The sequence below is a fragment of the Rhipicephalus sanguineus genome, chromosome 5 (assembly GCF_013339695.2).
Source record: "Rhipicephalus sanguineus isolate Rsan-2018 chromosome 5, BIME_Rsan_1.4, whole genome shotgun sequence".
NCBI classification, from domain to species: domain Eukaryota; kingdom Metazoa; phylum Arthropoda; class Arachnida; order Ixodida; family Ixodidae; genus Rhipicephalus; species Rhipicephalus sanguineus.
The window spans coordinates 69,595,474-69,622,999 of record NC_051180.1 but is presented as its reverse complement, the minus strand read 5'-3'; the positions used below and the strand labels follow the sequence as shown (position 1 = coordinate 69,622,999).

General features: G+C 47.3%; 1 protein-coding gene and 1 long non-coding RNA gene across 6 annotated transcripts in view; one reads left to right on the top strand and one right to left on the bottom strand.

Annotated features, from left to right (window-relative positions):
- Positions 1–27,526, bottom strand: part of LOC119393729 (protein timeless homolog) — a 528,180-nt gene that overhangs the window by 278,943 nt on the left and 221,711 nt on the right. The window lies entirely within an intron of this gene.
- Positions 19,494–27,526, top strand: part of LOC119393730 (uncharacterized) — a 157,022-nt gene continuing 148,989 nt past the window's right edge. The window contains exon 1 of the long non-coding RNA XR_005183981.2: positions 19,494–20,200. This is a non-coding gene — a long non-coding RNA (uncharacterized LOC119393730). The remainder of the gene's footprint in view (positions 20,201–27,526) is intronic.

Sequence of the window (27,526 nt, the reverse complement as noted above, 5' to 3'; positions counted from 1 at the left end):
GTATACTTCGAAACGCGCCAGCGCGTTGGAACAGTGCGTAGACTTCAATGTACTTTTCTTTCTTTCATTCTCTACTTTTCCGAGGGTTGCCAAAACGTTGTTATTTTCTCTCCCCGAGGGCGCGCGGCGGCGGCCGTCAGGCGGCGCGCTGTGTTTTGCAGCACGGTAGATGCTACTGCGAGGCCTACGGAAGACCGTGCGACAACCATTAATTTTGCCGCCGCCGCTGCGTCCTAGCCAGAGCAGCAAAAAACTCTCTCCCGTTCGTAGCTATACACAAAACCAAAGAGACAAAGAAAACAGAGAAAGCGCTAGAGAGATTAACTATATAGGACTGCGGTGGCACGTGGAACGAAAGAAAAATCAGAAGAGAAAGACGGCAATGTAAGGGAGGCAAAGATAAGAACAGCGCATAACGACGCAGTTGCAAATGGCAGCAAACTTGTTTGTTTTATCTCTTGCTGCTCCGTTTACTTGCACAGCCTTTCTACATCTGAATCTGTCATGGCGACGTGCCTAAAATGAAAGAGAAAGAGAAAAAAAAAAAGGCTAAGCGGTGCTACAGACTTCGAAAACGGATAGTAAATAGAGAGACGACGGAGAGTGCGAGTGCCAAACACGGATTCGCAATGCCGAGGAAAACTCCCGTGGTTCTTTGTATCCATAAAAAAAAATAATAAAAGCGAATAATATTTCCTAGACAGAGAGGCTGTGCAGTGCATGTCACGCAGCGCAGCTTGGCGCCGATACTAGTACCGTGCATATAAATAAATAAATAAATAAATAAATAAATAAATAAATAAATAAATAAATAAATAAATAAATAAATAAATAAGAATTGAGGTACAAACCAGATGAAGAAACAACAGGAAGGGGCATGAATCTAGCAGCGGGAACACAGCGTCACCCATGCTTTCACAACTCGCTCGCGCTTCAACTCTATAGTTCCCAGTAACATTTATCGCCTGATCTCGCTGTAACTACAAGGTGCATTGTCAGCTGAGTGACGATTTTCCAGCCTGCTTTTACTTTGGTCGGCCTTCCATATCCACACGGCGATTCCTCTACTGAACATGAATGCACATCTAACAGGCTAGTAGCATAGCGCGGGAAGACACACGGACAAAGAAGAGGTACGAGACGAACACAAGCGCTAACTTTCAACAACGAAAATTTTATTTTCAGGATCGGTCATATATACACACACATGAAATCACGCGACCGCAGTGAGATATTTTCGTTTACAACTGATAGCACATGGAAAATTGCGTTCAATCTTATCCGTCACACAGCGTTTAAACATGGCAACCAACCTTAACTATCGGGCATGCGTAAATATTCAATTTCTTTGGTGGATAATGACAGTGACACCTTGCTGATACAGTGGTCGCCGGCGGAAAGAATGCGATCTGTCTCTATTATCAGTCGTACAGGCTCCGATTTACTTCTTGAAAGAATGGCAGTATTCTCTAGTACCGGATGGCATGCACACGTTTTGCAGTGAAGTGCTAAAAAACCGTCACCTGACACGCCTTTTACTTTATTTCGGTGTTCCCTCAACCGGTCATTAATGCATCTTCCGGTCTGGCCTATGTAACAATTGCCGCACGAGAGGGGAATGCGATAAACAACGCCAACAGCGCATGGGACAAACTGATCCTTGTGTTTCTTATCACAGACCGACCGGGTAGTCATTACAGGATTAGTAGCTCTACATAGGGTGCTCAACTTGTTCGGAGCTGAAAAGACCACGTTTATGTTTTCTCGGCCTCCTATTTTCTTCAAAGTGTGAGATAACTGATGTATGTAAGGTATTACAGCTGTTCTCTTGGGTTCACGCCCGTTACCTTCACCGTTTGTCGGGGGGCACCTGTTCGAGCGTTCCTGCTTTAGCACCTTTTCCGCTACTGACACTAGCACATGTTTAGGATAGCCGGCGTCTTCCAGACGTGTCACCTGTTGATGAAAACTTGCCTTCATTAGGTGAGGGCACGACTTTTTGAGGGCATTTTTGAAGCACAGGTTAGTTATGCCCCTCTTCACCAGCTTGGAATGAGCCTAATGATACTGGAGAAGAGGTTTGTTAGCTCTTGGGCTGTAGGACCAGCAGGTCAGATTGTCAGTGAACATGAGGTGACCAACAAGCCCATATCGGTACCCTAGTCGGCACATCTAACGCCCAGCATGACTTTGTAGTTTCGGTTCAGAAGCGAACACTGCCAACAAGCGCCAGTAAGAAATGTGACACTTTTTTGGGACGAATGCGTGCTCTGAACGACAAAGAAAACTTGAATGACGATACTTTAGCAGCACCCGCGCCGTAATGACTTAGTGCGTTCCGCATACCATTTAGTTATTTCTCTCGTTTTCCAATATGCCAACGTGCAAAATAGTTATCCTGCGTTAAAAAAAAAGCTTGTTTTTATGCCACGTTTATGAAAGTCACTGCCCAGAAACCAGCTCAATTAGGATTTAATCGGCATTCCCTCTCTTTCTGTCGCCTGCTTTTTTATTTAACATTTTGTTGGCGCGTTATATACGCGCACAGAAAGCGCGCCCCCAAGCAAACCTTCAAAAGAAATGATAGCAAATACCAATTCGAAAAACCGCACGCTGAAGCGCCACAATGGGCTCAATCACGGCGTAATTCCTATACCCTACAGTCCGTTATTAACGTTAATGTCGAGCCATGCAACTAATGACGCTTGCTCCTCGTGTGCCGCGAAGTTGGAGGGTACCGCGCTAATGAGACCTCATCGTACAGGAAATTAAAAACCCGTTCCGAAAAGAAAAAAAAAAGAACCTCAGGGGAACAGTTGCGAAAAGACAGCGACTGAACGCAACCGATTCTCAAGTAAGAACTCGAGTACAATGAAAAATATGGCGGAGAAGACAAAGAGAGCGTGAAGAAACAAGGAAAGAAAACTACTCGGTACAACGCTTTAACGATGAAAAGTTGAAGACAGGCGTCTCTAACTACTGGCTTTTTTTTGTATTAATGGCAAGCGATGAGCTTCAGTACCTAACTACAGGGACTCTATTCGCCCTAAGGTGTCCCCGGAAGATTTCTAAAACGATCTTCGTTTAGTTCAGTTTCGTTGCATTGTTTTTCTTATACAGCCATCCTGCACTCCACTCCAAGTTTCTCCGGGGCTTTTCATGAAGCGCCGTATAGCTTGAACGGTGCCTCGTGGGAATGGTCAAAGACTACCACATGTGCGCTAGTTATCGAGGTTTATGCGTTCGCAGCGAAAGATTAGTGCGATCGTAATAACCACGTTAAGCAAGTTTCCGAGAAAAAATTCACTCTAATGCGAAGTGTAGTCTTCAACGTTATTCCCTCGTGTATGCCGACGCCTTATTTGAACGTTTAAGCTGCAGAGAGCACGAGAAAAAACCAAGCGCTGTCTTGTTTTTATTCGCCCAGTTTGCTCTACGGCGTAACCCAAGCGCTACACGCGTAATTTAATTTAGATAAGCAGCCCGCATGCCTTAGTCAAGCCCCGTATGATCTTCATTGGTGAACGTGGCCTGAAAGCAATAAACTGGTACATTAAGCAGACGTTATTACCTGGTGATTAAGTACCACAACCAAAGAGCAAAACTACGGGTTTTTGTAAGCAGTTCCTAATAACGCACAGCTGTTACTTCCTGCGCACGCTGCTGTTAAAGCTTAAAGAATTGAACGTTCTCAGTGAAAAGATGTCTGACTGACTTACTTCATACCTTCCCGGCGAAATTCCGATACTCAACCACCTAACGATGAAGCTGTAATGCCATAAAATTTAAGCAGAACATCTTACCGGATTCAGTTACTACTTCTACACCCCTGTCTTACAAACGTGCTGTCAGCCCCAACCATGTACCACACAGACGACGCAATTACTTCCCATTCCCGATAACTACTTACGCGTCAAGAACCAATAGGAAAGGTATTCACGAGCTTTTGACATTGTAAAAGTGAGTTCATTTGTGTTCGCTTTGTTTCATTACTTCGTCTGTATTGCTTACAGAACCAACTTAGTGTCCCACCATATACAATGAATAATATCAGAGTCCTTCAAAAGCATTGAAGGACTCTGATAATATAAACACAATATTTGTGGTTTTACGTGCCAAACCCCGATGTTATTATTAGGCACGCCGTAGTGGAAGGCTCCGGAAATTTCGACCATCTGGTGTTCTTTAACGTGCACTGACACCGCACAGTACACGGACCTCTAGCATTCCGCTTCCAATAAAATGCGACCGCCACGGCCGGGATCGAACCCGCGACCTTCGGGTCAACCTCCGAGCACCGTAACCACTGTACCATCGAGGCGGACATAACTTAAAATAGAAACTTTTAGAAAACGTCGCTTACGCTCCGCTCCACACAGATATAGCGGCCCAAGCCAATGCAGAGAAATGTATAGATTTCGCGTTTTTGACAAAAGGAAAGATGTCTTTTAAGGGCTCGTTTTTCTTTGTTAGACACAATATTAATGAGAACTAAGAGACGAGAATGCCAAGGAAAGTATAGGAGACGTTACTTGTAATAATTGGGATATAAATGTGAAGAAAGTAAAGTGGACGAAAAGATAACTTGCCGCCAGCAGGGACCGGCCTGCCACCTTCGAATTTATATCCGAATTATTACAAGTAACATCTCCTATACTTTCCTTGGCATTATTGTCTGTTAGTTGTCATTAATATTGCGTTTTTGACAAGTGCGCGTTGTCCAGACGCTGTCCGATTGGCTTCAGACCGACGGCGAAACCAAATGGACGCTCCGCTCAATTGAGCTCACAAGCGGGGCGAGAGGTGCCTTCTACGCGTATACGTTCCTTTGCTCGCACGATCGTTCTGCGCACGCGCACTACAGTTCCTTCCACGCGTTTGTTTGGAAATCGCTAGCATACGCAGGTCTGATCGGAGCGGATCGCAACCGCTCAGCTAAAAGAATATACGCTTTCGTTTCCTCCCTCCGCCACCCCATTCCTTCTTTTGGTTTCTTACGAGTTAGCTAAAACGTGCCGACGTTGCGAGATGTATCACGAACGCGAAATGGCCTGCGCGCTGTCGACTGCCGGTAGGCCGATATACAACAACAACAGCAACAACGACGACGACGACAACGACGACGACAGCAACGACAACCACGACGACGACAACAAAAGCAACAACAGTGAAGTACGTCAGTGAAGTACACTGAACAGAACGTCAGTGAACAGAACGTCAGTGAAGTACACTAGGGCAGAAAGAGGCGGCAGAAAAGGAAGCAGTCGCAGCTTGGGGCAGCTTACTCAGGACGCACGACAGACGCGGCATGCATGACAGTTTTGGCCGGGCGGCCGTTTTTTCTCTCGTCTTCGCGACAGCGACGCCACCAACGGCGCAATTTAGTCGGCAGAGAAGGCGTGAATGCCTGCCTAGGAAACGGGGCGACCCTCTCCAGGGACCACAGAAGCGCGCGGAAGCGCTGGCCACCACTTGATGTGCGCGCTTCCTCCGCCACAGCCGCACGACTCGTCCGAACGCGTACGTACGGAGCTGCATGTATACGCGACGCTGGGTTCCCTCGGGAAAGCCCGCCGCGCAGGCTCGAACACTGCAGGCGCATTCCTCCAAGGAACGCGAGCGTGATGGGAAGCATTCGGAGGGGCAGGCAGTGTTTGAGTGGGTGAAGGCAGCGGCGTCTTAGCGCCGACTACAGGAGTCTGAATGTACGGCGCGTAGCGTGTACACAAGCATAGCAGTAATGAGAATGCGGCATTCATTTACATTAATTAACATTTTCACGGACACTATTTATTATCCGTCTTAAGCGTAAAGGTGAGAAGTCGTAAAGCGCGAAGCGTACAGGTGAGTAAAGGTCCAGTGTATATGATATTCCCTGCAGCTGTCTGCTGTAAAAGGCGTGAGACCACAGCCAAGCGTTCCTCGCTTTTAGTCTGACACCTTACATCAAGCCTTCGTTGTATAGATGGGATATAAATTATTATTATTATTATTATTATTATTATTATTATTATTATTATTATTATTATTATTATTATTATTATTATTATATTATTATTAAGTGAGCTCCCAAGGATTATCAACCTTCTGCTTATTGATGGTTCATATTAGAACACAGATACGCAAAAGACAAATCCGAGGCTACAGGGAAGGAAATAGGCCGACAACTACCACTTAGAAGGCAATAGCCTGCCTGCAGAAGGCATTATTAGCCTGCCTCTTAAGAGGAAACGCACAAACACATAAGCTGAAGATATGGAGAAGGCGCCACGTTCTCAACAATGCCACGAGAACAGCCAGACGAGGCAAAACAATGGGTACAAACAAATGGGAAAGATACCAGCTGAAGGCTTTAATGATCACTCATTAATTTTTTCTTTTCAAAAGTTAGAAGCCCGACACGCGAAACTTGAGTGCAACGCTGATCAACGTACACATAGACGGCCTAGAGAAAAGCATACCAGGATTGATGAGGCGCGACAGGAAAATAGTGGAGATCGTAAAGAAGGAAATAGCGCTCGAAGGAAACAAGCGCGCCAGTGCCTCCGGGAACCGATAAACATTTGCGTAAGACAAATTACAACCTGAAACGAAGGGAGCGCGGGACGATTGTACAGTGCAAGAACAATGTACGGGAGAAGTTGAGCCCATGGACCAGTGTGATCAAGGAAAACAATGTTGGGAAATCGTATAGCGACAAGATGTCAGCGGGGCGCTGCAAGTGGTGGTACGCACTTCGTAGGTATCGCGAAGTTCCCACTCTCCCTTTCTTGCTCGAAAAAACGTCTTTCAACACGCACACGCAAACACCGCGGATCGACATCCGGGAAAAGACGGGCTGAAGAGTACGCGGAACAGGGAAAGCAGGCTGTAAAAAAGAGGCCAAAGGAGACAGTCTGCGCCGCTCCGGCGCTTGAACACCAAGTCCCAGGGTATGGACACTTGTGAAAACAACTAGGTGATGGAGAGGCACTCGAGGGCGGTACACGGCATGCCTCTTCTGGTTCGGTCGGCTACGTTTTGCTTTTGTTTTAGTTTTCTTTCTTCCTCAACCAACAGCGAACGCCGTCGATGGTAAGCACTTCCTGGTTAGGCTTCCCAGTCTCCACTTCATCCTACACCGGCAACGTCACAGGCTTAAGACCCCGAGGAGGAGAAGCCGCCATGCATCCGTTGATCCGGCGATAAAGCGTCTCGCTAGACTGACTCGTGATTACGCGCATGCTGCATAATTAATCCAGCCCCAAAGCGATTTACTTCCGCCACGGGCTTGCATAAAAGTTAACGGGGATCGTGCGGTGTGTACGTAACGTGTCTGTGCGGGGTATGTGAAACGCGGGCGCGCACTTCCTGTACTAAACTTTCCACTGACAGCCACAAGCATGTCGTTAAAAAATATGGAGCCAAAGAAGAAGTATTGTGCGCTGTCAGGGAAATAATTACCGACGCATGCAAAGCCCAGCAGACCAAGTAGCGATGTGAAAATAATGAAAAAAAAAAGAGGGGGGGGGGTGAGTTAAGCGAGCGAAGTTTACGTAACCCATGTGACACAAATGTACAGCACAGTCTCAGTATCCAGACGGGAACTCCGAAACTTATATATAAAAAAAAACGCAGAACACTGTGATCGCAACAGCTGGTTGGTTTGGGCAAGTTTGTGCTTCGTTGCGAATAGCTTGAATCAGCGCGAAAAAAAAAGAAAATAAAAAACGAGGACAAAGATGCGGAACAAACACGACAGGACGAGCGCTCGTCTTGTGCGTTTGTTCCTCATCTTCGTCCTGGTATATTTTTTTTCCGTGCTGCTTCAAGTTAAACGCAAAAAAGACACGTGGCGCAAAGCTTCATATAAAGGTAATGTGAGCCGCTTTTATAGAAGCTGCACATAATCGATTGAGCTGTAAACGGGATGTCTTTAAGGACGCTGTAGTGTAAGCGAGATCACTAGAGACACGACGCTCGTTCTGTTGATTCATTTGCGCGTATTGAGCATTGAGAAAAAAAGAAAACGCCGATGTCGGCGAACTACGGGCTAATCATTAAGCAAATGAGTCAATTAGTGCATGTAATCACATCATGTTGCCTGCGACAAACGCGCATGTAGAATCGGACCAGAAGACATCTGCGTAACTTTTCCAACGAAAGCGGTCGATGTTTAATTAACGGGTTTTACTCGCCAAAAGCGTGATCTGATTATAAGACTCTACACTATAGTGGGCGACTGCGTATCGATTTCGACCACTTCAAGTCCCTCAATGTGCGCACGAGTCTACGTACATGGAATAAAGCAGATGCTTCCTGACAGGGTTGCCAGGTCTGGCCACTTCGCGCCAATTTGGCTGCTTTCTTAGGCCGGTGGCGGCACAAATATCGTCTTGGCTACTTGGCTCCTTCTTGGCCACTTCCTTGTCTCTTCGATTCGAGCAAAATTATCAGTAACTGGTGACGTCACAGCCGCCGGTGTTCGAGTGTATGGAGCCAAAACATGGCAGTCAAAGCGTGCGTCCAGCTGCGAAAATTGTATCTTGCACTTTGATTACGCAGATAATGAACTTTAATGAAAATGATGGCGCAGTGGGCTAAGCAGGTGTAAGGTTCGATGGTCGATCATAACATAAATATAAAAAAAATCACGTTTATAACCTGCCAGTCAAGCAGGCATCGCGCACACAAAATTGATTTTGAATGCCTGGTTGAGACTCAACGAGAACAGTTGCATGCATGGGGCCTCATTTTGCAAATACTCATCGCTGAACGTTGCTTTAAACCACAATTGCCAGCGAACAGGAACCGAAAGAGCTCCGCAGCCAGGGCGCTCTGCCTGCATCGACATTAAGTTCGGATATCCGACATTTCAAGTGTGCACTGAAAAACCAGTACACAAGAGGCAAGGGCGGCAACACAAGATATCGTTAACAACAGTTGTTTGTGAGCGCTTGTGTCGCCGCCTTTGCCTCTTGTGTCCTGATTTTTTTTAGTGCTCTCACTATTTAGATTGTCCTACCAACTTGCCCTACAAACTATCCTTCAAGGGTATCCAACGAACTGCTTGTATAATTTCTTAGGCTTAAATACGGACGGCGACTCTGGATTCGTCACGGAAGAAATTTTTGCGAAAGTGGCTTTAATTTGTGCTTCGATGCAGTAAGCGAGATTAGAGCACTGCACGGGCCGGATTTTACGGCCCGGGCCCGGCCCAGGCCCGCTTTATGAAGCCCGAGCCCAGCCCGGGCCAGTGGTTCCAAGCGCGGGCCCGGCCCGGGCCCCGGCGTACTCGACCGTACCCAGCCCGAGCCCGGCCCGGGCCTGTCGTTCCAAGCCCGGGCCCGGCCCGGGCCCGCTAGAGGATATTAGTTGTTGATGATGATTATTAATGATGCCGTGCTCTTTGTAGCGGGCGATCGGACGGAAAATCCGGTGTGTACATACATCGAAATGTTGCTTTGCCCGCGGTGGTAACTCAGCGGTTGAGCTGTTTCGCTGTTAAGTCCTAAGACGCGGGTGCGATTACCGCGGCCACAGCAGCCGCAATTTGATGGGGGCGAAATGCAAGAACACCCGTCTATATACTTATCTTTAGGTGCACGTTAGAGAACTCAAGGTGGTCGAGATTGATCCGGTGCCACTACGGCGTGCCTCGTAATCATATCGTGGTTTTGGCACGTAGTAATAACAAGGAATATAAATGAAATGTGCCGTATGTGTCAACCTCGAATAAAAGACCGAAATCTTTATTCCTCCCGTGGGAACAACCGTGATCTGGCCCATTGTTAGTGGTGTTTATACATATATACATGATCTGGCGTCTTTATAAGGAAACCCACCACGATGTACCTGTTACTTTGACAAAGTCTGGTCCAGCAGACGAAACGTTAGTGACAATATACAGCGCCAATCTATATCTATACTGGTGAAAAAAATAGCACTTCAACTGTTTTTCTATTTTTTATTGCTAAGCTTTACTAAGAGCCCGCTCTTTGTACGTGTCACTTCAGCTTGGCACAGTATACCTTAGACCATGCAATGCATAACGTTCGCGTGCGCTCGAAGGCCCGACTTACGCGTTTTACTGAGCGGGTCCAAGTCCGGCCCGGCCCGCAGCCTCAAGCCTGGGCCCGGCCCATGCCCGCACTTTCAAGCCCGAGCCCAGCCCGGGCGCGCCGGCAAACGCTTCGGACGGCCCGGGCCCGTGCAGCGCTCTAAGCGAGATTATGAGCGTACTCACCATGTCGTAGACTCGTTTTTATTGCCGCAGATAGTCTTTTCAAGAAAATCATGCAAGACGCGTGGAGAGAGAGTCATTTTTTTCAGCAGCGCGAACACTACGTCATCATGCATGAGATGATTGCTACAGTTAACACTTTAGGTAAGAATATCAGAAATTGCGATCTTGAATTGTCCATGCAGCACACATTTACATTTTCGCCGAAGGGCTCTCGCATTTAGTCACTTAAACAAAAATGTGCAAGTGGCTTTCACACATGCTTGGCTACTTTTACTGTACTTGGCTCAAGTTGGCTACATTTTGGCTAGTTTTCCCAATCTTTGGCTATTTCTTTTTTGTCTTTTCGACCTGGCAAACCTGATTCCTGATAAACATTTGGTTCAAACAACGCGGTATGTTACCAAATTATGACACGAATGGGCGCAATATTAACAGCTTACCTCATCTTGTTCTGATAGACTACTTCGAGTGATTGAGACAGAGCCGATCGACAAGCTACGTGCAATAAACGAAAATGAAAAAAAAAAGAGTCGTAGACAAAATAATTGTAAAATTTTAATAAAGAACAGCGACGTATTTCTATAAATAAATGAAATCTCCAGCCAATCTGTACATAAATAAAGGCGCGATACTTCCCTCCTAACTAAAAAAAAAAAAGATCTCGAAAAGTTTTATGGACAACATTAGAGGGTGGAGAGTAAGTACAAAATAATATTTTATTAGAAGCTAGGAGAACGGTGAAATCTAAAATAGACTTATACGTTCAAGCGAGACAGCAAAGCAGTAGTGTTTGATGACCTCACTCGTTTTTATCGCATAACATAGGAGGAAACGAAAGCGCGAACGAAAATAAAACTCCAAGGACCTGCTGAACTTTCATTTTTTTACATCTAAGATAAGCCACCATTTCTTGCAGGGTAATGGTGCGCACGAAAATTCAACTCTTAAAAAAAATTAAAAGGAAAACGGTGCGGGCACAAAGAACGCCGAAGGAACAGAACGGCACGAGGAGAGAAGCAGCAGAAAGAAGAATGACCTGCACTATCGCGCTGCATGCTATAAAGTACCACCTAATCTAGTTCCGCTGAAGCAAAGAGCCCATTCGGGAGCCCCTGAAAACTGCTAAATCTTCGTTTCAATGTCCGTCGTGCAGATGTTTCGCGCAACCCAACAACCAACTGCCGCGCGAACAACCCGTAAGCTCAGCGAACGTCGGCACAGTCTTACTTTTGGCTTGCGGACGCTACCGCCTGCGCAGTTATAGGGTTTGTTGTGTACTCGGCAACAACGACAATTTAACGCACTCGTCTTGAATCAAGAGTCTCAAAGCACTCCCTTAATATTTTATTTATTTTTCTTTACAGCGAAGCCGTATACGGCTAGGAGCTGAGAAAATGGCGGTCCGCGAGTTCGTGAGTGCGCAGAAACTGTAATTAAGAAGCAATTCTAGAATGCGTTGCCTGTTGCGTGCTTTCCTTGCGTGCCTCTTCTGCCTTCTCGCATCGTGCGCTGTTTCCAGTTTGAATATAACTGCCAAATGATTTCGAAAAAGACTCCAAGATACAGACAGAACAGGCTCGCTCTCAGTAACGCAATGCATCTAACACACGCGCAAGAAGCTTCCCGCAATGGAACATACGCCATCACGCTATGTATACGAGCGAAATTATTCAACTGTGAAAGTCCGCTGCGAAAAACGTCGCAGACCCACGAGCATGCACGCTCAGCAACTATATATAGGTATACATAGTCCCACACTGCGACAAAGCATTCGACGCACCCAAGCAGCAGCTCGACGCAGTTGCCCAACAAACCACGAACGCAGCGGCGCGCAACGCGACAGTAAGAACGCGGAACGGGTTATATAAAAGCCACTGCTTCTCCTTTACGGCCCCTCCACCAGCTTTTTCGAACAGTGCCGATCGAGGAGCGCGCGCCGTGGGGACATATAAGGGTGCGACTGGTAATATGCATCCTCGGCAACGCGTGTCACGGCTCACAGACGGTGCACGAGAGAGTCGACGCCGCGAGCGACGACCCGTGGCTCCCCGGAAGACCGCCACATTGGCGAAGAGCGAGGAGAAGAGAGACGGGAAAGAAGACTACAGGGCGCCAGACAAGGTCGAGAACATCGGCGGCATGTGTCAGCATGGCCGATATAGAAACTGTAGTAATAGAAGCGTTCAGTCTCGCACGATAATGAAGGAAAAAAGGGATAGGAGATTGATCGCGATGAAAACGATCACGATCATCACGATGACGATGAGCAGGAGGAGCAAGAGGACGAGGAGAGAAGAAGAGCTTGCGCTGGTTCACTTGTTCGATTGCATTATACACTCTAAGAAAAAAAAAAAAAAGGAGTTTCCTTTCGGTGAGTCATAACTTGCCACGTATACGATTCTCTTTAAAGAGACGACGCATCACCGGACATTTGGAATAATCAGGACGAAATGCGATACCCTACACGCTTTGCTCAAATGCAGGCAAGAGAGATAGAGAAAGCAGCAATGACGACGCTCCGTTCGTTCGTTTTAACGGAGCCTTATCATCGCTTAGCTTTAGGACAACACTGCGGCCTGCGTCGTTCTCATGGTCTTATTCCAGCGTAGGACTGTATGTTACTTATCATTTCTCATTTCGCAATTTATGTGGCCTCCTCTGACAGTCTAATAATAATAATAATAATAATAATAATAATAATAATAATAATAATAATAATAATAATAATAATAATAATAATAATAATAATAATAATAACCTCACGACCCACACCGCTCGCACCGCACCACCCATGAAGAAAAAGTCCGTGTTAAACACCAGTTGAAGATATTATACAGGATAACTGCCATTTGGGCATGTTGGTATACATTCATGATGACAAAAGTACAACTAGAACGGAGGCTATAGTCGGATAAAACTTAAGAACTCCGGAGAGGCCTCCCACCGACGACCGAAGTGCGGATGCCGATTACCTCCGCGACTAAAGAAATAGTCCCGCTCGTGCACTCGGCAATGTTCTCCGAAGGTCACCGGCCGTCCGGCTCATGACGTCAGTCTGGAGTGCGCGCCCATTGGTGTAGGCTTGTGTGCATCCGCCTTCGAGAAAGAAATGCCGCGGACTTTCAAAGCTGTATCCGACCATAGTTCTAGTTGCGCTTGCCGTTCCATCCTGTGTTCTTTCTTAGTCTCCGTTCTAGTCGCACTTTTGTCATGATGGAGATATTATTTTTCAGAGCTCTTCCGATAAACATTTTACCGCCTCCGTAACGACGATGATCATTACCGGAAAGCTGCTGTGGGGCCTCCGGCGACAACTGTCCGATACGAGACCGGCCTATATATTGCGACGCTGCGATTGCAGCGGGAACGGAAAACATGGAAAGGGGTGCGAAGGGGGCGGGCATGCCTGCTGCTATCTTGCTTGCGTTCGCAGACCACGCGCCACGTACTAGGTGAGTGAAGGCTGCCTCGGAGAAGGAGCAAACGATCGACCAACCAAAACACAAGCGCGGACTCGGGCGACGAGCTACTGAAAGGAGGCGCAGAAAGCGGGCATTATAATAAATCACGATCCCGGTGGCCCCATCATTCCCAAAGGCCTGGGCGGCAGGCAGCATCAATCACCTGCCGCCAACGGCAGCTAAAAGGAAAGGCGACAACTATGGCCACAACGAAGCGCCGACGACGCTGACGCGCCGCGATATATGGACGCATGGCAGCGCGAGACAAGTTGCGTGACCGTGCGTGCTCATACTGTGCGCTGATACACGGTTATCGCGAACAGGCTGACGCGCTAGACATAGTTCGATATATATGTATAAAGCTAAACTCGCTTATAACGATGCAGGGCCACAGGAGCAAAAGCAATAGACGCGTGACTATGTGCGCGTGTGTGTATAGTGAAACCCGGTTATCGCGAACAAGCTTACGCGCTAAACGTAGTTCGATATACAGGGTATTTCGATATAAAGCCACGATCGCTTATAAAGATGCGCGGTTACTGGAGTAAAAGCAAAAGACGACGCGTGACTATGTGTGCGTGCGTGCATATAGTGAGATCCGCTTATAGCGAACAGGCTTACGCACTATGTATACTATACACAGCCACACCAAATGCAGTTAAACACGACTATAGTAAACTCGGCTATGCGCTAGATGTAGTTCGATGTATCGGGCAATTAATTCTGGACAGCCACACTCGCCTATAACGAAGTTAAAGCTTTTATGACGTGTTCGTTATAATAACTGCATGCTACTAATGCACTGAAGAAAAAAATCGAGGAAAAAATATCGACTTACTAAAAAAAAACAAAAGCAAGATTAGTAAAATAGCAATTTTCGTCTACTGCTTTGCCATGCGATAGTTTTGCCTTGTGTCTTGATTCTTCCTTTAAAGTAACTAAGAATGGCACCTTCGGTGCTGTCGTAACTACAGGATAAGTGAGAAGCTCACCTGAAACGTACCTATAACTTCCTTAACCTGCAACTTTCCTGGCTTGTAACTCCCTTGACCAGCCGATTTCCTGAATGACTCTCCTGACACCACCGTTCTCGACAAGCAAGCAATATTATGGCACTGGCACCTGATAGAGCAGATATTCACCCTTACAACTTCGACATATCCAACGACCAGCCGGTTATTAATGAGTCAAGAGGCAGCAGTCATTATGGGGGAGTATCGGGGAGTTAACTTTCGCGCGTTCGATGTAGCGAGTAATTAACATTTTTAGGGTCTTTCTGTGCAACAAGCGGGGCCAAACCATTCTCGCCCCGAGAATAATCCCGCAAACGATCTGGACAAAATAGCGGCAAGAGGAGTGAAGAAGCATGCGCGGATCAAATAGACCCGGAGGAGAAGGGGAAGAAATAGGAACGCGTGCTCGGTATGAGTTGCACGCTGGGGAGCGATAGCGGCGCCGAATGAGCAGTCGCCGGGCAGAAATGAGCCGAACCGTCTCAGTTTGCCGTCCAGGGAGACATCACGCGGCTAAAGCGCGGAATCACGTCCACGGAGTCAAAGGCCCATACCTATACGTAGACTAATCGGAGCACTGAGAACGAAAAGACCTCTGCGGGAGAAAGAGATAAATGAAAGTAAATTAAGAAGAAAAAAAAAAAACTCACAGGGTCCAACAATTCGCCTAAGACGACTCGAAGGCGAAAGCCATTTTTTTTCCTTCTCACCCGGCGTACTACTCACCTACAAGTTCTCTCATTTTAAATCCGGGTGCAGCAACTGACGGGTACAATCGGAATCACTGACGATTGCCTGCTACACCTACAAGCCATCCCGCATGTCAGCTGCTTCAATATGTCTCCATTTCGTTGTGCAACTGCTGGCGTTTGCTCAACAACGTCTAGACGGCACAAGATGGCTTTTATACGCGCCACGTGCCTAGCGAAGTTTGAGTGAACTATGGGCCTCAATTGCACGGGCATGCGCGCTTGCGTGTATACCTCGGCAGATGAGAGCGTACATGTAACGGCAAACAAGCGCAAACCCACGAACGCAGGCGTGATGCCGAGATCTCCCAAATGAAATGTGACAGTGTAGCGGCCTTGTACGAATGGCACCGGTGAAGAACGTGCGCCATCACCGGCTCACTATTACTGCTTCCATACTGCAGGCAGGCGCAATATCAATTTCCACGTCGATCACTAGATAAATGGCATGACAGACACGAGAAACTATTTGACCTTTCCTTTATTTTAATGCGATATAGGCTTGCCCTTAAGACATAACACTTTGCGTTTATTTGCCTATTAGATGTGTGCCGTAAGACCAGTGTTGTGTATGAAGTGAAGCAGTGTTTTGAGAAATCGGTTATCACGTCCTCAGCGGTCACAGCTGGTCACATCACTTTAGCGGAGGCCGGATTTCAGTAGTAGACGGGAGCGATTTGATTGTAGCCCTTGACATGTCCATATAAGAAAGGCATGCATCAGTAGAACAGAGCAGTACCGACACGAAGCTCCCTGTGACAAATGCGACCAGTCACACGTTGAGATGACAACCGGCGTCAGTTAAAACAATGCGAAGAAAGGAGAAAATGAAGTTAGAGAAGTCATAGCGAAGTATGGTTTCTTGTGCTTATTTGAACAACGAAAAAAAAATGAAGCAATATAAGACGAAGATGGCGGCAAAGCCAACATGTCGCAGCATGGAGTCGAACCCGCATCAAGAGTGAAATGCTTTGCCAAGTGTGATACCACGACGGCTTTAGTATAGGTTATTAAGAGATCACAAAAGCAATTCAACGCACCAAATGAGTTACTACACACGTAGCACCGAGATTAACTCCCAACAGGAAGCAATTACACGTAGCAACGCTTCACTAACCTCGGTGCCTTACTTCGTGGTCCAACTGTATCATTCGCAGTCGTGATGAATTGCTTGCTGGCTGGCGTGGGATGATTAATGATCTTCACTTGATGAGGCGGTGTCGCTCAATACAACGTTGCAGCACGTCGCCGCGTTTCACGGAATAGCTGGGGTGATCATCGTTACTCGTTCTTTCGAATGGATAACCGAGAATGGTTAGAAAGTTGCGACTTACCACAGCGTTTGCGGTAGTGTCTGGTAAAACCGGGAGAGGGCTCGTGAGGATGCTTCCCAATTTCCAAACCGGAACCTCGCCACGGAACTTATTTTAGCGAACAAACGTTTTTTCGCAAACGAAATTTGAACCGCGTATGAAAGTAAAACAATTAGCAGAGTTGTATGTGTTTTACGACTCCACAGAACGGAAAATGAAGCGAAAATAAAGAAAAAGATCAGAGAGCATTTTTATCCTCGTAATTGCTGCCGACGTCCGCGCCACATGTGCTTTCTGTTTACTCATCTACGCTAATATTACCGCGAAGAGACACTACACAAGAATGACAAAGAAAAAAAAAAGAAAGAAAAAGGTACCGGAACACTGCATTTTCGTGTATCTCGCGGCAAAACGATTAGTAGAAGACAAAGTGGCACGTTTCTTGGCTGTCATTCCTAAAACGCCAGCGTCACTGCGTCAGTCTGACGTTGCAACTGTCAAGCACAGTTTCGTATTGGGACACCCCAATGCGGCGCCTTAAAGGGGCCGTGCAACACGCTTCTAATACCCTTGTCACACGGGTAAGCTTAACCGCTGTTATCCCCAACTGCAGTTAACGGACGTAACCACAGTTACCGTAAACCAGACAGAGGCGCTGTCACACGTTTGCAGCGCTTCTAAGCGTTCTTTAGTTGATACATGGCTGCGTTCGTGCAACACCGCTATTATACCGCCTTGTACAGGGCTTCACACTCGATTACGGACGCGTCAGCAGCGTGTTTTGATGCGCGTCTATCAAATAGCGTGAAGCCCTGTTCAATGAACGAACGCTGCGGTGTATCAATCTCGTGAAATGCACACGATATTTTTGCAGCACGGACAAACTGGTACCTCAAAGCCGGTAATTTATCTTCCCAAATGCGTATCAACGCCTCCGTCGTCGCAACGGTCCAGTTGACACGCTTTTGGCTTGATATTTCGCTGGGAGCCGAGCTGCTCGCGTCCGACATGGAGGCAGCCATGTTGTCAGTTTACGGCGCTAACAGGGGTTGCCTACCTCCGTTTACGAAAACGGCCGTTAGCGGATTAACTGCGGTTAGGGTTGTCGTGTGACAAGGTACAACAGCCGTTAGACTTAACGGCCGTCGTTCTTAACTGTGGTTAGACTACCCGTGTGACAAGGGTATAAGTAATCGTCTAATGGCTTCATTAAAAGAGCTTACTGCCTCACGAATCGAGTGTACCATGATTTTTTAGAATCCGTAAAGCACGAGCGGAGTTACAGGGATTAGCCGCACGTTGTTAGCGCTTTTGTCTCTCCTTTCGCACCAGCGAGCGCGCTGAAAGCTACGCAGAGAGGGGGATGACAAGGGGGCACGAAGATGCGTCCCTTCGTCAGCACGCATCGTGATCATGAGCACTTTCTTTTCATTTTTCCTTCGAGCGCGCGGCTTACTTTCAATGATCGCGAGCGCGCGCGCGGGCACGTGGCGGCATCTTGCGGCGGCCGGAATAACTATGCAGCTCACGATGCTCAAATCAGCCAACGGTCGCGGACTTAGGTATATGGCGCAGTAATTTGGGTATATGACATCATTTGTAGAGAGATGAGGGAGCGATTTCAAGCTGACTTCAAGAATTGTAAATTTCAGGGCGTGGGCTGCGCTATCATGTTTGGCTCGCGTGTTCTAAGGAGCCTCGACTACCGATCGGCAGCGTTTTCTGACCGTGCTGAAAAAGTGTCGCAGGGCCCTTTTAAGAAAGAGTAAATTAGGACTTCTGTGTGAAACGGCCCATAATGTTGTCTTTTATCTGATAGCTAACATACATATAGCTAACGGCGCACCACCATTAGTGCCCTCACCATTCGCAGATAAACGTATGGCTTAGAGACTCCAAACATGTATCGTCCCCGCGAATGCACCTGTGCACTTCTTAAAAAAAAACTAAAAGCCTGAAGAAATTCTAAATGGTGATTCCAACAGTGAATACACGAACGACGTTTATGGGAATGGCCCCAAACGCACCTGCGCGAGGTAAAATATATCGAAAATTAAATTCCAGGGTTTGGCGTTCCAAAAACACTCCATGAAAAGGAAAGGATGTCATTGTCTCGCACGAAGTCATTTTGAACTCCAGGTACGAAGCGCAATATAACGAGATATTACGACACCAGTAAATAAAAAAAAAGCAGCTGAGAGCACGCGTACGCAGCGAAAGCATCGTACATCTTTTAACGTCCTTTAATCTGTCTTAACACGGGAGAATACCAAAACGATTAATTTTCCGATAGACGTTCAGCGATCGGGCAAGTTTTAATTTTCGCCTACGCCGTCGACAGTATTCATAAGCCCGACGCCAATCCTTCATTTTTTTTTCTCGAACGCACCTATAGGCATGATAAAGAGGGAGCACGACCGAGTCCCTTGCAAGAAAAAAAGAAAACATAAATCGAATCGACGGCGACAAAACAGGGCCCGGCACCGTCCGTGCGTGGGGCGCAGAAATGATAAATCTCGGGATCGCCGGCGAAGGCGGGTTTGGCGCGGTGGAGGAGGGAGAGGAGGAAATTTCAGCGCCGAACGCCGCGTCGCCCGGCGGCGGAGTCGTCCGGTGCTAGAACCCCGCGAAGAAACTACAGCGGCTCCCCGGGTCGCCGACGCCATCTCGCCGCGAGCACCCGAACGCCGGAGCGCGGGGATAAAAACGGACGCCGGGCCCGGACCACGCACACAGAAGGAGCGGCCACCGTGGGAGCCGAGCGCCTCTCTAACCGCTTCCTCCCATTGGAGGATCTGCCAACCATCGTCGCGTTGGCCGATGTCGCACAGTGTTCTTTAAACCGGTTGAAACGTCTTCGTCGATCTGGAGTTCTTCATCACTGTTTCGGCGTGAGTGGTCGAAGACTTTGTGAAGTGCATCGCGCTGTTTCGTGGTTGAACGGGCGGTGATTACAAGCCGAAGGCATAGTTAAACATTCCAGTCAAGGATCTATTTGTGCGGACAGCCGGAACTTTCTTCTTCTTCGAGTGCTCAGGAACAAACTTGTGCGCTGTGGACTCCAGGAAAACGTGCACGCATAGAATTTTCTTGTGTGACGTATATCTTGCGAAGAAACTGTCATTCCCTGTAAAAGGAAAGCGAAGAGAAGGCACTTCCTTTCAAAGTGAAGGCTGCGGACCTTGCGGAAGTGACTGGAGCTCCTAAGCTTCCGTCTGGTGTTCATTTAGTGCTTTGTGCCGCCGATTACTCTGGACTAGGAGCCCGGTAGAGGAGACATACTCAGAAAGAAAAAAAAAGAGTGAGGGAGGCGAACTATAGACGTTGACCGCCGGTACGACACGACGTCGAGAAGCCGGCGCAGCGCACTCCGTTGGAGACAAGGGCAGGCAAGCGCGTCGGATTGACGAAAGCGCGTCGTTGCAGAAGCGAAGGCCAGGTGAGACTTCTATAGTGTTTCAGTTGTGAACGCAGGCGTCTGTTGCAACGATACATTACGGTTTCTGGCTTGCTGATGTTGACTTGGCGTGTCGAAATACGCCATCATTTACGGGAACAACGTGACAATATGTGAAAAAGAAAGAAATAAAAGTCCCTAAATGTTGGCTTTCTTCTTTAGGCACTGGGACAATCATAGCTGAAACTTGCTTGCTTTTGCAGCATGCGGGATGACTTGAAGATTAATACCAGTTGTGACGATCGTTAACATGTATTTTTTTTTTTCGAAATGTGGAGCAAGTGTTCCTAATTAGTTTGTTCCGCTTATTCTAACATTGCCCCACTCCATCCCTACCCCATTTCGTGTTGAGATACATTAACGTATTGTCTTACCGCTGAAATCTATTAGTTACCAATGTACCATTGCTCGTTATGTGTCAATTACGCGGACAATCACTCTGCACGCTCGTATTCGGGCCGCAAGGGCTCTGGCCAGGCCCGTAGCCAGGGGAAGGTGTGGCGTTTTACCGAAAATAAATAATGAAAATAGGCATTAAAGTTTTCAGCAAGTGCCCCCCCCCCCCCCCCGAAAAAATTCCTGGCTACGGGCCTGGCTCTGGAATACAGTGGTTACGGTGCTCGGCTGCGGACCCGAAGGTCGCGGGCTCGATCGCGGCCCCAGCAGCCGCATTTCAATGGAGGCGAAATGCTAGATGCTCGTGCGATGTCGGCGCATGTTAAAGGACACCAGACGGTCAAAATTTCCGGAGCCCTCCGCTAAGGTGTGCCTTATAATCATATCGTCGGTTCCTCACGTAAAACCGCAGATATTACTATTATGAGAAAATTGTTTATCATACTCGAACGCTGCCAAGTTGTTCCCCTCAAAGTGCTTATTAAGAGTACTGTGCTCTAGTGCACTCTATTAAGAGCGCGTGAACATATGCCAGAGATTTACATTATCGCGTCTAGTTACCTCCCAAAGTGCAAAGAGTACGGTAAAAAACAAAAACAAATGACAAGAACCATGTTTATGTTAGTGATAATCAGGGTTCTCCCTATGGAAATGCCGCCCACCGGGCTACACCGCGCACCGCTATCGTTCACCGCCCAACGCTCTTGATAGACCACCCGCTGCAACGATTGAACCCTTGGAAATGCGGGCCTGATATAGCAACTGTGAGCGCGCAACGTGCGCCAGCAAGCCGTGCCTACCGCCACCTGGTTATGTAAAAGGATATCTGAAGAGGTGGCCTTGTGCTTTCAAGGATCGCAAATTCCAGCGCCAGCGCTAGAACACAAGCGCAATCGCTTCCGTTTTCTATGTGCGTAATAGATGGCAGAAATGCGCGACCAGAAGTGAAATCTGGATGGGTGTCGAAAACAGGAAGGATTTAATATCTCCACCACCCCCCCCCCCCCTCCGCTCTCAAAATGTCCACCCCTCAAAAGTTTGTGGGAAGAAACATGGTGCTTACAAAACAATACTACACAACAAATCAGCGATGTTGCTTTTACGTTCTTTTCAAGCTTTCAGATCGCCCTCAAGCAGACAACGAAGTACACATCCGAGGAATGCTTTAAACACGAGAGAAAAACTACAGCCAATTGCTCAACTTTATTAGCGACAAACGAAGCGGACATGACTAAACGAAAGCTCCAGGCGCTTTTGTACAAGACCGATGTAAAGAGGAGAAAAAAATCGAGTGAGGAGCACAATAATACATTAAAAAAATATGTAGTGCATCCATCCAAAGGTGGACTCATTTATCAGCAAGCAGGCTCAAATAACGTGTTTTTATCTTGAAGCGCCACGACCTCCCTATAGTAAGTAAAACAATAAATCCCTTAGCTATCGCAAGACGCGAGCGAGAAAGAGAGAGAGAGAGAGATGCGCAGAAAGGAGAAGTTGCTAAACACTTCAGCACAAAATAAACAGAAAGTAGACGTCCCAAGTCGACATGGTATCCACAAGCCGCATAAGCGAAGCAATGGACCACACAACGGCCATGTAAACGCTACCGCTACATACACCCTCTTGACGTCTTGTTAACGCGTATACCGACAAGCGCGAGTCAAGACAAGCAGCACAAGTAACGGGAAGGGTCAACGGCATCCAATATGGCTCATCGTCGCTGTTAGGCGCAGCTGCTACGAGCCACGCAGCGAGAGCGTCATGGTCATCATCGGCGGCTAACACCTCGAACGGAGAGAAGGAGGGAACAGGAAAAGGCGGGCCAACAAGGCTATAACAGTCCATAACAAGGAGCCGAACAGCATCGCGCGAAGGCGAATATGCGCTCGCTCCCGGCATGGATGATAGAAGTACAGGCCGCGAAAGCGTATAAGGAAGCATACATGAGCACGCGGGGGGCTGAAAACGCACGGCAGCTGTGCGTAATGACATAGAGGCCGCCGGTCTACACGACGAGACACGAGGAACGAACATGCAGTCCATCTATACGCCTTTCCCCGCGCTTTCCTCGAGGAAGCAGGCCCCGCTACGCGCGGGCGCCGAGAAACTTCGGCCTCGCTGGTCTAGCAGTAGCGAAAGCGCGATCAATATGCCATATAAATGTTTTACGACCACGGGACCTCCCAAGGCGGAAAGGGTAACATTAACAAAGGCACTGCTAACAAGGATCGATCGTGGCCAAACGGGCTCGTGGCAGCCCGCCCACAACTCAGGGCAACGGCTACCGCTGCCACGGCCACGGCACGCCACGGTCCCAGCAGGCGGACAGCCCGGGCCCGAAGACAAACAGGGACCGGGGACTCCCGGACGCATTAAGGGGCATTAAGCAGCCCGCCACTGGCAGCGTCAAGGGCGTACGTGCAAGAGCACGGGACAGAGCCGATGCGAGGGAAGCTTAATTCACTAAGGCACGCGACCGAGCGGGCGCGTCTGGCCAATGGCCCTTGTTGACGCAATAGCTGTAACTTCGGTAGTGCGGCAATGCAAGACCGCTCAGCGACGCAGTTTCATCTGTCCCGTTTGCCGATATTGGATGTTTGCATCGAGCCGTACGCATTGCATACTACTCTGAGTGGCGATATGGGACACGACACGACCCTTTGATACAGAGTACGCAATTATGCCCAATAACAACTAGTAGCCATAAAGCATCCACTTAAAGAACTATAGTAGCTGTATAACTGTGCTGATAGTCACTGTATTCCTTGCTTCAGAAAATCGGACGGTCAAACGAAAATTCAAGAACCCTTTCCACTCTTTCCGCTCTTTGCATATTAAAGTACCACATTCAACAAACTTGCTTGTAGCGCGAGTTGGCGCATTGTTACAATCGAAAAAAAAAGAAAGGTCACCAAAACGTGGAAATAGGGGGAAAAAACCACGAGAGGCAGGAAACAGAGACGGTGACACAGAGGTGGCTCTGTGTAACTGTCTCTGTTTCCTGTCTCTGTAGTTTTTTTTTCCAACTTACATGTTTTTGTGACCTTTCTGCAGTGTAACAAAGTACCACGTAGCGACTATTCCTACAAGAAGCTCTCTTGTAGGCAGTACGTGAGCAGTTCTACAATTCTACAAACATTCCGCACGATTCATACGGAAATTACATAAAATCGACACAGAACTGTTAAGAATTGCGTATGAGGTACACGCAAAGCACAATGAAAGTTTGTAGAATTGTTGTACTCAATATAAAAAGGCTTAGTAGGCGAAGTGAACGGGAAAACAACCGGCGATCTGGTGACCGCACCATGAAGTGCTCGCCAACACTTTCAGTTACAACAGATTTGGCCATAGCGAACAAATCTGTGCAGCAGAATTGAACTATTGAATTCTCTCAACTCAAATGTCAATGCAAATTGTAACGAAGACACTGTACACGATCTCAACTCTCTTCTTATTTTCGTAGTGGAGCTCTTTTCATTTTTAAACTGGCAGCAGTAAAACTATAAGCGTTGAGCAGGTATGCAATTTTGTTATACATACATACATACATACATACATACAAAAAGAGAGTTTCGTAAGCCGGTGCCGCACGTACATAAATAACACAAGAGAATGTCAGTTAATGAAAGCCCATGTCCTTACGAGAAGCAGCCCTATGTACTATGAAAAAAAAAAGTCACAGTTTCGCCGCAACGGCGAAGCAATGAATGCGATAGCAATAAATTGTAATGTAACGCGAAGAATGGAAAGCAGCTCGAAATTGCCAGCGCGTCGCTCGAGCCCAAAGGACGCACGAAAAGAACGCACACAGGACGAGCGCGAACTAATGCGTCAAAGCTCGACACTTGAAGCGCACTGCTCAATCATAAAGCAGGACGCACGAAACGAACGAACAGGTACACACAAGACGAGCGCGAACTAATTGTCGCAGTTGTTACTTATTTCTGTTTGAACAGCGCGCTCCTGACGCAAACGCCGCCGCTGCAGCGAGCGAAGCGAAGCACCCCACCGGCCGCCCCTTCTTTCCTCGAGATAAGCGCGCGAAAGCGACCACGCCCTGTAGAGCCAAGAGCAACGGCGTTCGCTGGAGCGGGGCGACGATCTTTAAAGCACGCCACACACGCGCACATCGCGCCATCTATGTGGCCACTAAGAAAGCATGCTGAATTACATGGTGTATATAAATAGCTCGCCGTTAGCAGGCTGAAAGACGGTGCTGTCGCGGCCTAACGCCAAGCGCGGCGGGCTGCAAAGCGAGAGGTCGCCCGCTCGATTCCGCGCGTCGGAAAGAATTTCTGAATTATTTTTCTTTATGGCTTTTCTATATATATATACATACTTATACATATACGATGAATGACGGCGACGGGGACGGACATGTTCCAGCCGAGACTGTCCATATAATTGCTATCGCAATAAAAAAAAACAACAACAAAGTAAACGAACGAAGCCGCGATACTGTCGTTCCGTCGCGGCGGGCCGCTTTCCCAAGTGCGGTGTAACACGACGCCAAGCATAGCGCACGCTTGGCTGTCCGTCGCGTCACGACTGAGGTGCGCCTCGGGCGCTGGGCTTATTACATAACGAGCGAAATAAAAGAACACAATATAGTGACGTCAGCGACGCCGCAAATCAAGCGTCGCGTTGTAATACGAGCCGCGCCGCCGAACCGACCGACATTACGCAAAGCAACGTGAGTTGTACAGGCAAAAAAAAAAAGGCGCAGAGTTGAACCAAACAAAGCGAAAACAACGCACGAACACCACCGCGTCGTTTTCTTTATATACTGATATTTTTTTCTTGTTGAACGGGAATTGCAGCCCCACGTTCTTGCGCGAGCGCTTTCGCCTTCAGAAAGGATTCCCTTTCACTCAAGTTAAGCTGACGACTTGCGTGGGCACGTGTGCCCACCGCATTCACGAAAAGAGATTACATTAATGAGCTTAAAGAGATAGAGAAAGGAAAATACAGAAAGAACGTAAGCGCGACGAATTCAACCAGGTAACGCCATGTGTTTTGTGCTCTCACACGCGAGGGGGTGGAGGAAAGTTTCGAACAAAATAACCTTTATTGTGAAGGTCTGAAAAAATCATTTCGCTAACATTACTCGGCCCTAACTTTTAGTATTAACCTCTGTTTTGGTTTTTCTTCGCGCAGCACTGAATAATCATTTGGGTAACGGTACACCAGGCGGTAACATTAACGTCGCGTAGGGGAAACCAGAAAAACGGTAAAACGACGGACCATTTTGTAGAAACGCCACAGCGAATGCAGCACCATGAGCCGGTATGAAATTAGACCTGCCCATTTTAGAAAGCGGTCAGGCAATCAAAAACAATTTTTGTTTTTAGAAATTGTTCACCAGTGACGATTTGAAACACTCCGACAATGTACGCAAATTTAACAACAGATTAAAGGCCGAGACAGACGGTACGATTTTCCATGCGATGCGACGTCCGACGCGGCGGTGGGGAAAAAACGGGATGGTGACCTTTCATAGCATCGGACAGCCACCATTCCGGCTGCCGCACCGCCGCGTCGGCCATCGCATCGCATGGAAAATCGTGCCGCCTGTCTCGCGCCTAAGAGTGTCGAAATTTGGGTATGTTGGTTCGTGATCCTCAGGCTGTACGACCCTAGAGGGAATGACACAGACATTACTTTGTGCGCTGTCTCGTTTTTACTTTCTGTGATTTTTCCCTGTGCGCTATACAGTCTGAAGAACAACAGATTCGGTTCACATTCCAGCGGTAAAATATACATGACCGTGAGTCTGACAAGACAAACCCGCATTATCCTACTCTGCACGAAAACGCGGTGAGTACTTAGGAAAGCAAAATTTAAATCGCTATAAAGAAATAAACAAGAAGAAAGAATCAATGGAAAGCAATAATCGTGAAAACGATTGGTGAATGCACAAAGCCGATGTTCCGTCACTAGCAAGCATCAACCGAATTAAGCCTCATTTTCACTGGCATTCGTTCGATTTCAAGCCCTCATGTAAAACCGCTCACTCGTGTGCCTTTGAGGTATCAGAAATTTTAAAAAGTAACAAAAGGTGCCTTTAAGCAAATTTTTGTTTCAATTACACTTTAAGAACTAAGTTACGTCCACTGGTGTCTCCTACTACGGGTTGTATCAGTGCTTCGTTTCAGTTCTCCTGCTCATTACTTCATTTTCCTATTCCTTTTGGTTTTCTTTCATGATTCAATCACATTCCAATTTCCAAGCACATAACAGCCAACCGGTACCGACCAGTTCATGCCCCTGTCTTTCGTATGCCGCCACCTTTCTAGTGATTTCATAACCTGAAGCCTGCCACAAAGCTAGAGTTGATAAAGGAGAGTAACTGAACTATAGACTACAACTCCGGCATGAGAAACGGGAAACTAATCCAATGGCGCGTCGCAAATCAAAACTTTACGACTTCATCGCTTTACTGGACACGATCAATTTACGTTTTATTCATCATTCACCGTTTTATTCGGATGCATTTTTAGTGCCGCCATAAAGTAGGTTCAATTGAACGTGCATTACATCGCTTGGTGCAGAGCTATCCCCGCCCAAGCTTAGGCAAAAAAAAAAAAAACAGCCCCAGACAAATAATATGCAATGCGTCCAACATTCTAAATAAAATGAAATACAATCAATCAATCAATCAATCAATCAATCAATCAATCAATCAATCAATCAATCAATCAATCAATCGCTTAAGGTTAATTACGCGCATCTGTTGCTTGTTTTGTTGTTAACCTAACCTTGGAAAATATGCGCCAAACATGCAAAAGAACTCCAAATTCTTCATAACACACTCCATTTTGTCCAAAAGTAAAAAAAAAACAAAACAAGAAAACAAATCAAGCACGGGTATTAGAATATTTGCCGTGCACTGAAAATCCACAACGTGAT